We start from the raw sequence: 12,068 nt of genomic DNA on the forward strand, positions 1-12,068 counted from the left end.
ATGAACCTAAGCTACAGCAATATAATGGCTTACCATTTGTATAAGACTAAGGAATGGAAAAAAAAAAAAAAAAGTCTCAGCTTAATGACACCTGGATCCTGGACCTCCAAGAGTAGTGAAGGTGACACAAATAGAATCAGAAGCTGATAACGACTTTACCAAATGCTAATTACCTCACATTTGAGACTTAGGATTTTGAATTTTCAGTGACAGTACACAGAGTAATTAATTATACAAGATTAACTAGACTATGATTCAATTTAAATTTTGAGTTTCAGATTCTGTTCCTTTTTCTGCTGGGTAATCCCAGTTGAATACGTCTCTGAACTGTGAATGGCATTTGCAACGACACCGAAGGAATTTGAATCAGACTGTTCTCCTCCAGTAAGATGAGTTCTTTCCGGAAAGGATGGCCAAGGAAGTCGTGTCTCTTGGCTACCTGATGAAACTCACCAGCAGCAGCAACTGATCTTAGGTTATGGGAGTGGAAAAGGGGATTTAGAGTTTTGGAGCTTTCACTCCAAAAGTGCTGGTGGGGATGATACCGGTGATGCTGGTGGGAGCAGACGCATTTTCCCACAGCGGCTCCCCAGAGGAGATAGTAGTCCAACGCCCACTTGGCCATGGCAACGGGGTTGTTGACTTCCAGACACGCTGCCATTTGAGTGGCAGCTCAGTGGGGAACCAAGCTCAGCACAATGAAGGTCCTGCTCTTCAGAGCCTACTCAGTCATAAACATAGCTCTTTTCCCAGGCCTTCTGAAGAGAGGAGAGGCCAGGCCCAGGGTGCTGTGAAAAATGCCCCTTCTTTCCACCATCCCACTGTTTCATTTCCTATCGCTGTCTTTTTTCGATGAGCAAAGCATTCATATACTAAAAGTGGTAATATCATGGTTTTGACAGTGTATTTGATTTTGCATTCCCCGTGGTGAGGACAAAGGTTCTTTTTATCACATTCTAGCGCAGCGCACAAGAGGGAGGCCGGCAGGGAAAAGGCGACATGTGCGGTGAGGGGGTTAGTTTTTATTCCGAGTACACTGGGAAGTCATCGGAAGGTGCAGCCATTCAAGGACAATGTGTGCTGGCGAACTTAAGAGACCTGCCTGGAAGTGGGGGAAAGTTTATTGGCTCTGTCTTCTCCCTCATAAATTTTAATGACATGTTAGAAAATTGGGGTCAAGAGAAACAATTTCCCAACATCTTGATTTCCTGAAGGGTTTACCCTACAAGCAGCTATTTTCATGGGATCCCACTGTAAGACAGAATCAAGGCTTAATTCAGGAAAAGGATCTTGGCACTCTGGGCCACCATGCAGCAATTTCTCATTCAATCAGTTATTAAGTGCTGATTGAATACTAGCAATGCACTAAGCACTGTGCTAAACATCAGGAATAATGATGATCAAGGCCCAGCCCCTGCCCTTAAGACGCCCGCAGCTTAGTGTTGGAGACAGGAAGAGTGGGTATGGTTGGGAAAGACTCATCGCAATTTCGGCTGGCTTTTAAATGTTTTTCAAACTCACCCCAAGTGAAAACAGTTACAGAAGGATACCCCAATTGTCTCCGGTTTTGAGATCCTGCAGCTTTTCATGTGTTGAAGTCTCCTTCAATCGTCTTTAAAGTCTGTATGATTTAGGAACAAGTTCTTTGGCTGACGCTAGTGATTTACCAAAGTCAACACCTATCCACTCAGCTGCTTGAGGAAAGTTGGGACACTGACAAAGTTTAATGTGGTGACTTCCTGTGCATCTTCCTATATCATTTACACTGTCTTTAAAATCCCAAACTCACTCATTCTCTCTCCCCATTCAGTCTTCTCAGGAAAGAATCTAAGACTTACCCACATTGAGATTTAAGGAAATGTTGAAGCTCAAAGTATGTTTCTTTTTTTTTTTTATTTTTTTTTCAACGTTTATTTATTTTTGGGACAGAGAGAGACAGAGCATGAACGGGGGAGGGGCAGAGAGAGAGGGAGACACAGAATCGGAAACAGGCTCCAGGCTCTGAGCCATCAGCCCAGAGCCCGACGCGGGGCTCGAACTCACGGACCGCGAGATCGTGACCTGGCTGAAGTCGGACGCTTAACCGACTGCGCCACTCAGGCGCCCCTCAAAGTATGTTTCAATAGGGGCAAAGTTTTGTTGTTGTTTTTTTTTTCTTTTTAGTTTAGTCTTGGTGGCCTAAGATCCACTAAATTCCATGGTCAGTTAATACATGTTGAATAAAGGAATAAATGAATACACAAGCAAACAAAAAATAAAATAAAATAAAATAAAATAAAATAAAATAAAACAAAACAAAACAAAACAAAACAAAACAAAACAATAAGATGTATTAGAAAGAGTGTAAGGAGGGATGCCTGGGTGGCTCAGTCAGTTAAATGTACTTCAGCTCAGGTCATGATCTCACAGTTTGTGGGTTCAGGTCCCACATTGGGCTCTGTGCTGACAGCTCAGAGCCTGGAGCCTGCTTCAGATTCTGTCTCTCTCTGCCCCTCCCCAGTTCATGCTCTGTCTCTCAAAAATGAATAAGTGTAAAAAAATGTTAAAAAAAAAAAAAGAAAAAGAAAAAGAAAGAGCATAAGGGGAGGCAGAGTTAGGCAAATAGAACAATAGCATCCCATGACTCCAAGTAAGGTTGTCAAGCAATTAGCTAACAAAAACAAAGAAAAGAGATTACAACAGCTAAAAATCAGAAACAAAGATCATCCACCACAGGAGAAGACAGTTTGCAACCTGATCCAAACACATATATTCACACCATGCTGCCCTTCATTCATTTTGCCAGACTGGGAAAACCTTCCCATGGCCTGAAGTCAGCCCACAGGTTAGCTGGTGTTTGGAGCCACTGGGCTGAAAGATGACCCTCCTGACAGGAATGCTGTCTCTTTTTTTTTTTAATTTTTTAAATGTTTATTTATGTTTAATAGAGAGAGAGAGACAGCAAGGAGGGGAGGGACAGAGAGAGAGCGAGACACAGAATCCAAAGCAGGCTCCAGGCTCCCAGCTGTCGGCACAGAGCCTGACTCAGAGCTCGAACCCACGAGCTATGAGATCACGACCTAGCTGCTTAACCGACTGAGCCAGGAGCACCAGAAACTCTCTTTTTTTTTTAACTGGTAGGGATACACAGCATGATGTGGAAGCAACAGAATTTTGCACCAAATGTGTACGCTGCTCTTTTCTTGGAAGCTGAAGCCTCTTTTTTGTCATCTCTGCCACAGTAAAAGTAAGGACCATTAAATTCATAGTCTCCTGACGCCTTTGCTCAGGAAGAGGTTCCACCCTGTTTGTTCCAGGCGATTCCATTGCCTCCTAAAATTGATCATATCCAGAGATGAATTAACTCTTGATTTTTTTTCCAAAAAGGAACACTTAAAAGTCTTAAATTATTCAACTTGCACCAATGGATATTGACTCCTTGACACTGTGTTGTATATTTGTGTCCCACCCCCCTCACCTCTACTTCATCTAAGTGCCTCTTAACTTTAAGATTTAAATAGAGCTGTTTCTTCAGCTTCCAAACTTCTCTGTGGGATGGCATTATATGGTCGACTTCCCAGAGTGAGGAAGAAAACCGATACCACCATCAATGGGGGGATAATATCTTCTCAGTGAAGACGGCTCTGTCTACTTTGGAATGATGGCAAACTCTTTGTTTCAGACCAGGTAAAAAACAATTTGCTGGTACAGAAGCAAGCTATCAGTTTTTATATATTTATCTTGCATTTAGCCACTTTGCTGATTCTTTATCAAATGAAATGGTTCTTGAGTTGGTTATCTGGTGCTTTCTTAGATAGACAACAATATTGGTTGCAATTTTTTCCTCCTTTTAAATAATTATAATATATCTTATTTATCTTTGATATCTAATTGTATTGCCCAGAACTTCCAGGCAATGGTGAGTAATAATTAAGGCAGACATCCTTGGGGTTCCTCCACAGTTTTAATGGAAATGCTTCTAGAGTTTCATATTTAACGTTGTTTAATGGAGTTACATATTCCGTCCCAAATGTGAGCCTTAATTTCCCTACTGTTTTAAAGATTTTTCTTATCTCAATCGGGCAAGAAGATATTTCACAAATATCTCTCCCACATCTAACAAGATAAACTTTTTCCTTTGTGAGTTATTGATTTGGTTTATTAATATATTTTAATGTAATTATTCTTGTATTTCTGTAATAAATCCTACACAATCATAATAAATTATTCTTTAAATGTGCTATCAAATTTAATTTATTAGTATTTTATGTAGGATTTCACATCTATGTTAAAAGGTGAGTCTGGCCTACAATTTGGGGGGAAAATTAATTTCTTTTTTCTTCTTTTTTAGGTTTAGGTTTATTTATTTTTGAAAGAGAGAGAGAGAGAGAGAGTGCGTGCACACACATGGGCAGGGGAAGGGCAGAGAGAGAGGGAGACAGAGAATTCCAGGCAGGCCCTGTACTGTCGGCACAGAGCCAGAGGCAGGGCTCGAACCCTTGATCCAAGAGATCATGACCTGAGTGGAAACCAAGAGTCGGACACTTAACTGAGCCGCCCAGGTGCCCCAGGGGAAAATAAATTTAAAAAAATTTTTTTAAACTTATTTTTTTATTATTGGTCTATTCAAGTTTTCCATGTTGTCCAGTTAAAGACTTTCCTATCTATTAACATTTACTGTTTTTAAATAATCTTTTAAAACTCCTCTACGCTTATTCATTTCTTCCTTCATTCAACAAATAGCAATTGAATTTGCCTTTATAGATTCAATTCATAATAAGGTGTCTGCCACAGAGACTCCACATTTTAGGGATTTAATCACTATGCCTGGCACTGATTTAACGGCTGGTGACACAGCTGTGAATGTGCCTCGAGAAGTCCTTTCCGATAAGAGCTTACTTCCTGGTGGGGGAAACCATAGATGAAGTAAACAGATGGATTGCAGTGACAAAAAGATGGGAAGACAAGACCATGTGATGGAGATGAGGAAGCATGCCTGTCTGGAGCCTGGTGGCCAAAGAAGCCGAGATTTCATGAGAAGCAGGCTTCCAAAGGCCAAGGGGCCAGCATTGCCAAGCCTCCGAAGTTAGAAGAAAGCAGAATGAAGAACAAAAAGAAGGACAGGAAGAAAAAGCAGATAGGTAATGATCAAGGAGGCCGAGAGGCAGGCACAGGTGAGATCACTCAATATGGGAAGATACTGGAGGGTTTTGTGCGTGGTTGGACATGATCCAACATACATTTTAAGCAGATCTATTTGGCCGTTATACAAAGTGTTGGGGCAGAGAACAAGAGTGGCAGCTGGGAGACTAGTTGGGGGTTCAGTGGCTGCATAGGCAGAAGTGAAGGTGTTGCCCTATCCCTTTTCTCAGAATATTCGAGTTGTCTTTTTCTCCCTTGGGTAGCTATGCTGGAAGTTTGCCTACTTGATCGCGCTTGTCTAAGAAACAACTCTTGCGTTTCTTGACTTACTCTTCTAATGTTCTCTTGTTAATAATTCATCAATGGTGTTTTGACCTCCAGGATTTTTTTCTACTTTTCTCTTTACTTTTTGCCCTCTTGCCCTTTTCTGATTCTTAGCTCATTGTTTGTTGCTTCCTTTAAAGTCAAAAACATTTAGAGATTTCAGTGTATCCCATAAATCTGATAGGAAGCAAAATCTTCGTTTCACCAGACATTACCTTTTGGGGTACTGATGGCATCATATCAATGACCCAAATGTCACTAGGTCAAGGCTCCATGTGGATAATTGTCATTCTTTCAAGGAATTATCATATGAAACACAACTTGCCTACTCTATATTATTGTTTTTTATTTTTTTTAATGCTTATTTATTTTTGAGAAAGAGACAGAGTGTGAGCCGGGGAGGGGCAGAGAGAGAGGGAGACACAGAATTGGAAGCAGGCTCCAGGCTCCGAGCTGTCAGCACAGAGCCCGACGCGGGGCTCGAACTCATGGACTGTGAGATCGTGACCTGAGCCGAAGTCGGACGCTGAACCGACTGAGCCACCCAGGCGTCCCTTGCCTACTCTATATTAAATGCAAATCCCAGATACTTTCCCACCCCCCTTTGCGTTAGGACACGGACACTAGACTCTAAGTTAGAAGCCAGTGACAGGAAGAGCCAGTGGCTGTGCAGAGCCCTGTTGAAATGAAACAGCAAGAGCTGCACACAGTGACAGAGGAACGTACAGAAGTTGACAGCAGAAAAAGTTCCACAAACATGTTCAATATTCCTAGAAAACCACATAAGGGGAGCAATGAAAACTTGCCATTGGAGGTGCCGACAGGGAGATCATGGGGGAACAAGAACCTAAGGCCACTCCTTCTGATGGAGTCTCTGTTTTCTCAGTGGGTGGAGAAGGTAGGCAAGCCATCACCTGCCTTGTGAGGAAGGAGGCACAAGGGAATGTTGGAGGGTTGAGGACAGGTGACGTGTGGGCCCACACTGAAAGGGAGACCATCAGCTACTGTGATTGGTAACTTTTTGAGACTTCTTGAGCATTTGAAACTTCCTTGACATTCCAAATTTCTGTAGCAGTAAATCCCCATAGCATGTGTGTGCTTTTGTTTCAGAGGATGTAAAAGCTAGATGGGGCGCCCGGGTGGCTCAGTCGGTTAAGCATCCAACTTCGGCTCAGGTCATGATCTCACGGTTCGTGAGTTTGAGCCCCGTGTTGGGCTCTGTGCTGACAGCTCGGAGCCTGGAGCCTGCTTCAGATTCTCTGTCTCCCTCTCTCTGCCCCTCCCCTGCTCATGCTCTCTGTCTCTCTCTCTCTCAAAAATATTTTAAAAATTATTAAAAAAAAAAAAGAATAAAAGCTAGATAAACTACATCCCACTCTAAAGCTGGTACTGAGAGAGAACCCCAGGTAGCTGGAAAGGTTCACCAGATGCCCAGGGTCTGCCGAGGGGGGCAAGGATCGCTCAGATAGATAGACTGAGCAGGCTGGGGAGTGGGTCACCTAGCAGGGACCATACTCCCTACATTCCCAAGCAAAGCAGAACCACCCTCCTAGATATGGCCTCATCTCGCGTGAGGAAATTGGACTTAATATGTTTGGAAGTTATTTGAATTTCACTAATGCGGACCTCCAATTTTTTTTTTCTCCCGTCTATCCCTATAATTGCAAAAACTAGTGAAGGTATTTTACATATTCGCTTTTGCTTTTACTGAATAAAACATGTCCTTTCCATCCAGAGCACACATTTTTAGTGTTTCCCCATCAGGGACCTCTTCTTTTCTCTATGGTTCAAACGCTTATCTTCGAATGTACTCCTATTCTATGGATGAGTTGGAAAGAAGTCAAATACATAAATATTTGACATGACTAAAAGCATGCTTTCCCTGTCAGAACAACTATACTTTACCACCAAAAGTGAATCCCAGAACTTAAACTCCTTCCCTGCATGCCTCGGACAATCGCTTCTCACCTTGTCCTTTGGTTTTCTGATGACTGACTGTCACTCCGAAAAGAGGGAGGCATTCTCGTCTTGCACATTCCCTACAATGTCAAATCTCTATGACAGATACCTAGGTATAAATTAGATCTAAAAAATGAATGCCAGGGGCGCCTGGGTGGCGCAGTCGGTTAAGCGTCCGACTTCAGCCAGGTCACGATCTCGCGGTCCGTGGGTTCGAGCCCCGCGTCGGGCTCTGGGCTGAGGGCTCAGAGCCTGGAGCCTGTTTCCGATTCTGTGTCTCCCTCTCTCTCTGCCCCTCCCCCGTTCATGCTTTGTCTCTCTCTGTCCCCCCCCAAAAAAAAAAGTTGAAAAAATAAAAAATAAAAAATGAATGCCAGAGACTAGAACCCTAGATGAAGGGGTTTCACCACATTACTATTTATGAAAGGTCATCTGACCCTCATTTTCATCTCCATGTGAACCATGAGTTCTACCCAAGAAGAAACAGACACAAGAAGTCCATATTCCAAGAGTGAACTACTGCATTTGATTTGGGATGTGAAGTCACATCATCGAGTGGAGATGTTTGCACTTCTGCATTTGAGCCCTGGCATAGGACTCTAAGATAATTCTTTAAGTAGCTCATTCCCATCTATTTTCCAAACACACTACTAAAACCCTTGTGGACAAACAACTGAGCATTCTCCAGGTCAAACCTTGAGACCATAAGTAAATAGAAGACGACAAAAGTAGATAAATTCAAATAAATAAGAAAAAATATTTAGAGCTTTGATTTTAATGGGGCCCGTACGAACTCAAATCAAGAGACAGAAGCTGGAAGAGATAGCCGTTCACAAGTAAATAATGTGGCCCGAGGAGAATGAAGACGGTTTAATTTACAATGAAAACACATTTTTTTAAATGTTCGCTTATTTTTGAGAGAGACAGACAGGCAGACAGAGCATGAGCAGGGGAGGGGCAGAGAGAGAGGGAGACACCGAGTCCGAAGCAGGCTCCAGGCCCTGAGCTGTCAGGAGAGCCCGATGCGGGGCCCGAACACCCGAACCGGGAGACCATGACCTGAGCCGGAGGCAGACGCTCAACTGACTGAGGCACCCGGAAGATGGTTTAATCTTAGAATCACACAGAACATTGGCCTTATACTCGAGTATTTTTCTTTATAGCAACTTATCGTCAGGGAGAGGTTTCCGAAGGCGAAGGTTCTCTTCAGGGCGTGTCTTCTGCCACCGCTCTGTCGCATTTCACATTGTGGATCGTTCTCCTTTCAAACCTTGCTCCTTCTTGACTTCCCGTGTGTACTTGTCCATTCGACGAGTCCCGTGGCGTCCACCAGACACGGAGCCCCGGAGTGACGTCACACACACCAACACCCCTGTCCTCATGGGGCACATCTGTTCAAGGGAGCCAACGGAGAGTTAAAGAGGCCTATGCTGCAAGTGGCTCCAAAGGGTGGGCAAACACAGGGGCACGCGGGAGCCAACGTCCGCTCCCACCCACTCTCACCCCTGATCCTCAGGCAGCCCCTGCCCTGGGGCCTTCCCACCCGATGGCCGACTCCTCACCCCCTGCCCGTCTTTGTTCCCACGGCACCGTTTTCACCCCACGCGACCCACGGCCTTCCCTCCTCCTGACCCCTGGGTTTCTTCGCCGCAACTACCAGCTGCTAGCACACAACATCAATTCCTCTCGACGGTCATAGTTCATTGACTGCCTCCTTGCTCCCTGGCAGCTCTTTCTGAGTCTCCTCCAGTATCTCCTGCCCTACCCGTACCTGACACGTTCCCTTGGGTGTCCTACTCCGTTCTTTTCAACGACGATTCGGTGCCTGGGGTATGTTAGATACGTGGGCACGGAGGAGACGAAGATGGAACCGGCCTCGTCTCTGTCCTCGAGGAGCTCATCACGTCCTTGAGGCAGACGTGTGGACGCTTTCACTGCACGCGGATTTACCTGAACTCCTGGGAGATCACAGGTGAACCACTCAGCCCTGGTTGGGGGTTGCGGGAAGTCTTCCTGCTGGATCACGGGTCCGAGGATTCGAACTGGATCACGGAGCGAGGACGAGGGTTACCCTGGCAGAGCCAATATGCTCCCCCAATTCCAAGCACGTCTCAGTTCCCCAGCACGCACTGTCCTCGGGTGGCTGCATTTTCCAACGACCGCCCAGCACACTGGGAGCAAAACCAAGCACCTAACCGAGGCGGGAACGTGCCTGTCTGTCCTCCTCTACCTCCTGCACCGCTCTCAAATGTGATCAAGGGACTCGATCGGGAGTCCTTTCCTGAGGAAGATAGTATTTAAACAGAAAGCTATGAAAATAGAACTTTTAACGAACAAATGCTGTCTTAGGAAAGAACAAACAAATGAACAAAACAGTGACAGGAAGTAATACGGTGGGATACAGGAAATAGGGGTACTTCCGGGGCATTCTCAGCCACACCCTTCCCTTTCCTCTCAAAGTCTGGGGAAAGAGTTGCGTTTAAGTGATATTAGACACTTCAATAAACATACGTGTATTGAACCCTCTCCTTCTTGTATGCTCATGATTCACAAAACTGCCAGGTACAGACCTCTTTCCTGAGCTCCAGACTCTTTATTTTTTTATTTTTATTTTTTTAGTGTTTTATTTTTTGAGAGAGAGCAATTGAAGCGGGGGAGGGGCAGAGAGACTGGGGGACAGAGGATCCGAAGCAGGCTCCACACTGATAGCAGCGAGCCCGATGTGGGGCTTGAACTCACAAACCATGAGATCATGGCCTGAGCTGAAGTCAGACACTCAACTGACTGAGCCACCCAGGTGCCCCGGAGCTCCTGACTCTTAAATCCAACTTCCTACTAACAATCTCTGCCTGTGTTTCCCAGAGTGCCTTACATCCTTCACATGAAAAGCAGAACCCATATTCTTCCCCATATACACCTGCTCTTCACAACTTTATTTCTCAACTTGGTCAATGACACTACCATCCTTATCAGCAATCCGGGAGGCATCCGAAATCCCTCCTTCTCCACTCTGCACATTGAATTGGCCACCAAGACGTTTCCAATTTCACTCCCGCCACTCTGTCCACTCCTTCCCCTGTGTAACATCTTGGCAATTAATTTTTTGCTTTGGTCTTTCATCATCTTCTCCTGAACTCCTGCAAGAGCTTCTTCTTCGACACTTTCTGTCCCAGACCGGGTGTCCCCCTTTCTCCCCCAAGCAGAGCTTGATTAGAACCCGTGAGTAGGTTCTGTCGACGTTGGAAGTACTCAAGGCAGTAGGCATGAGGGAGCTGGGAGAACGGTGGAAGAAAAGCCCATATAAAGATGAGTGACCAAGATCACCTCTGTGGGTAGCTGGGGCTTGATCCCATTCTCAGGCACATGTAGATTTCATCTTGGTATTATTCGTGAAGAGACAGGAGAAGCATTTACGCACGGGTTTCCATTCCTCACCACGAGGGTGTCAAATCTCCTGCACTTACGAGGCAAGGTGAAGGGGTGTGGGGCCAGGCACCCGAAATATCTGCCACCTACTCAGTTGAACCCACCTTTGTTTAAAATGCCTTTCTAGAATATAAATCTGATTATGTAACCCCCCTTGCCCAACTTATAATCCTCCAGTTCAGTGAGCTTGCAACATAGCACCCATACCCATTAGAACAGTATACAGCCTGCGCGATCTGGCCACCGCAGCCTTCCTGACCTCCCCTCACACCTACCCATTGCCCCCGATGCCCTGGCCATACTAGAGGCTGGACTAGTCATGATTCTTCTCTTTCCTCCACGTTTGCTCACTCTTCTCATCTTAAATGTTCTTCTCTACCTGGTGAATTCTTACTCATCATCTAAAACTCAACCCAACTACCATTTCTCCTCGAGCACCTTCCTGACGCCTACCGTGTACTCCCAGCTTGGCCCCCAAAGAGAGACCTAAAGCTCCCCCTCCTTTGCTCCTATAACAAATGATTCCAAGGCGATGTTACAGGGGGAGTAATGTACACGCTCTGTAATTCCTCCTACCCTCTTGTATTATCTGCCCCGGTCTCGTGAGACCCTTGAGGGCAAGGAACTACTATATCTCCTTCAATTTTGTGTGTTCAGTGCCTTGAACAGCGTTGGACCCATAGGGCATTCACTAAATATTTCTTGAATAACAACACAGATTCGTCACTTATAACGGATCAGCCACTTTGCTAACTGTGTAATGCATGTGTCACTGAAATGCGTGCAGGAATCAAAAGCTGGCCCAGATAAAGTACACCTGAGACCCTGCCATCACGTGCTCATGGAAGGATGACATGAAGAGATACAAAGCGGCTAAAGGTTCCATCTCTCAACTGCCTCCATGCACTGCACACACACAGCAGCTTTCTCTCTTTTCTTCTGGCATCTGGCCCTTTACACCATGGGAGAGCAACTGCTGTAAATATTACTGGTCCAGAGTCCCCAGAAACTTGAAAATGGACCCTAAGCCAGAGGCTTCGGACACAGCACGGGGACAGGGCAAGTGGAGACAACGGCGATGCAGAATACGAAACTGGATGAAAACCTTCAGTGGCAACAACGGGGGGAAACAGGGCCAAACCCGAGATCTTCGCAAAGAGGACAGCACTTTGTAGCAGCTGCACGGGAAGGAGGAGCATTAAACATTCATTAATATTGCCCATTTTCAGAAACCATTT

The 12,068-nt window shown here is 45.2% G+C and overlaps 1 protein-coding gene across 4 annotated transcripts in view; it reads right to left on the reverse strand.

The window, feature by feature from the left end:
• Positions 1–8,541: 8,541 nt before the first annotated feature.
• Positions 8,542–12,068, reverse strand: part of MTMR6 (myotubularin related protein 6) — a 66,341-nt gene continuing 62,814 nt past the window's right edge. The window contains exons 15-16 of one of the 4 annotated variants that reach the window (XR_003967165.1): positions 9,355–9,685; positions 8,542–8,795 (exon numbers count right to left, since the gene is read on the reverse strand). The gene's annotated coding sequence lies outside the window, so the exon portion shown is untranslated. Of the gene's footprint in view, positions 9,686–12,068 lie in introns of all 4 variants that reach the window. The other 3 variants (XR_003967164.1, XM_030307964.1, XM_030307957.1) reach the window with 3 other exon arrangements.

The sequence above is a fragment of the Lynx canadensis genome, chromosome A1 (genome assembly GCF_007474595.2).
Source record: "Lynx canadensis isolate LIC74 chromosome A1, mLynCan4.pri.v2, whole genome shotgun sequence".
NCBI lineage: Eukaryota > Metazoa > Chordata > Mammalia > Carnivora > Felidae > Lynx > Lynx canadensis.